Raw genomic sequence first — 2,838 nt, 5'->3', positions numbered from 1 at the left:
CTTGGCTTTTGACATTGTAACTACTCATCAGCAGCAGCAATCCTTTACAGTCAAGGATGATTATCTTCCACAATTGTCTTATCTTTGTGTCCAAAGATGGCTGACAAGGCCAATCCAGGATTGACAGAATCTACTGAAACTTAGACATGCGTTTCCTCAATGGGTAGATGACTCTGAATTCCTGATTCAGTCTGTGCCATGCTGTTTCTGCCACTCCCACTTTTCCTGTTGTCATCATGAGGTTTCAAGGCACTGAGATCCTTGAAGAAAACTCTTCCTGGGTGACAGCCTCACATGAGTTGATGTTGCATTTTTCAAGTTGGCCTTGAGGATGTCCTTGAAGTGCGTTCCCTGCCCTCCTCTTGAGTGTACGCCTTGATTAAGCTGGAAAAATAAAACTTGCTTTGGAAGCCTGGAGTCAGACATGTAGATCATGTGGCCAGCTCAGCAAAGTTGATGTTGAATGATCATTGCCTTGATGCTGTTTACTTGTAAGAGGATGCTAATGTTGGTATGTTTGTCTTCCCGCTGGGTTCAAAGGATATTCCTAAGGCAGTGTGAATGGTATTTCTCCAGCACCTTGAGGTGTTGTCATCCACACTTTAGCTTGGTACAGTAAGGTACGGATCATGCTTGATAAAACATGAGATTAATTTTGAATCTGATTTCACAGTCTTCAAATACCCATTTCCTCAGGTGTCTGAAGTCTGTACTTGCACATCTGAGGCAATGTGGGATTTCTTTGTTGATGTCAGCCTTCCATGAGAGAGGGCTTCTGAAGTATGGGAAATACTCAACGTTCTCCAGAATCTCACCATAAATATGAATTACTGGAAATGGGGACTGCTCATTAAAAGCTTGTTGATGAAGAATCTTAGTCTTCTGAATGTTAACCATGAGTCCAATTGTCTTATATGCCTTAGTAAATATGTCAATGATTGCCTGAAGGTCTGCTTCTGACTGAGCACACACTACAACACTATCAACTTACTGGAGCTCAGTGATTGAGGTTGAGGTAATCTTGGTGTTGGCTCAGAGTTAGCTGAGATTAAAGAGCTACCATCCATCTGGTAGTTTAGCTTCACTCTGAGTGGAAGCTTGTTGGTGGTCAGATGTAAGTAATATTGTGAAGAGTTTTGGAGCAATGAAGCAGCCTTGCTTAACTTCCATCTTAACCTTAAAGGGATCTGTGATTAGATGTGTTACTGGGAAACACCACTCACATACCATCATGGAACAGGCAAAGAATGGTGATGAATTTCTGTGAGCATCCATACTTCAGAAAGATCCTTCACAGCACTTCTTGGTTGACAGAGTTGAAGGTTTTTGTGAAGTTAAAGAAGGCCATGTAGAGGGGATTATGTTGTTCCCAGCATTTTTCCTGAACCTGGCGAGCAGTGAAAATAATGTCAGTTGTGCCTCTTGATGCCCTAAACCCCCACTGAGATTCTGGGAGGAACTCTTCAGCAAGTGGAAGGAGATAATTCAAGAGGGTTCTTGCAATGATCTTTCCTATGGTGTACATTAAGGTGATCCCTCTGCAATTTCCACAGTCGGACCTGTCTCCCTTCTTGAAGATTGTCATGGCCATGGCATCCCTGAGGCCATCTGGGATTTCCTCATCATTCCAAATCATTATAATGAGGGCATGGAGCTGTGATGTAAGCTTCTTTCCCTGCTCCTTGAAAATTTCAGCAGGGATTCCTTCTGCCTCAGATGCCTTGTCATTCTCCATCTGCTGGATGGCTTAACCCACCTCATTAAGGGTTGGAGGCATTCCAAGATCATCTCTGACCTGGTGTTGTGGGATGGAGTTGATAGCACTCTCATCAACAACAGTCTCAGTTGAGAAGATCTTAAAAATGTTCCTTCCAGTGGGCACTGATGGGGATCCTCTTTCCTTGATCAGATCTCCTCCATCCTTAGGTCTCAAGGGGGTTGGTCCCCAAGTACTTGGGTTGTAAATAGCTTTGCTGGCACTAAAAATATGGGCTGATCATGGATGTCAACTAGATGTCAATGAATCTTCTTGTCCTTGTCTTCCCATCATCTGTTCTTCATATCATAAGTCCTCCTTTTGGACCACTGCTTTGGCTTGTTAGAGATTTGAATTTCTTTTCCTTATAGTTGATATTGTTCTGCCCAGCACAAAAGGCCTTGTGCTTATGGACAATCAACTCTTGGATTTCCCAGTCATTCTCATCAAATCAGTCTTGACATTTTACTGGTACTGAATCCAAATGTCTCTTCACCAGTGGACTTGAAGGCATCTAAGCAGTGGTGACATTCTCCTGTTGTCATTGATTGGAATTTGCCAGTTTTCTGTTGAGGCACTGGTGGAAGAGGTCTTGCTTGATTGGGTCTTTGAGTCCTCTGAATTCATAGATTTCATAGATTTCATAGACATCAGGGCTGGAAGGGACCTCAGAAGATCATCGAGTCCAGCCCCCCGCCCAAAGGGCAGGAAGTCAGCTGGGGTCATAGGATCCCAGCAAGATAAGCATCCAGTTTCATCTTGAAGGTGTTCAATGAAGGCGCTTGCAGATTCAAGTTCCATCAGCATTGCTTCTGCTGTAGCCATTGTTCGGGGGACAGTTTGAATAACATAACTGAGTAGATGAGTTGGTAATAGGTCCAGCAATCATCAACTACTAACATAGCTTGAGTGGTGTGGACATCTTTGTGATCCTGGGCAGAAACAATGATGTATTCAATCAAGCACCAATGCTTAGATTGTGGGTATTGTCGTGATGTCTTGTATCTGCTTTTCTGGTGTTTGCGATGGTGGTCTATGTTCTATAGATTTGGTGAAGAAGAGGATGCTGTTGGAATTAACCT

This window comes from Alligator sinensis, unplaced genomic scaffold (assembly GCF_000455745.1).
Source record: "Alligator sinensis unplaced genomic scaffold, ASM45574v1 scaffold394_1, whole genome shotgun sequence".
Lineage (NCBI taxonomy): Eukaryota > Metazoa > Chordata > Crocodylia > Alligatoridae > Alligator > Alligator sinensis.
The sequence above is the reverse complement of the archived record's forward strand: the minus strand, read 5'-3'. Positions refer to the sequence as shown.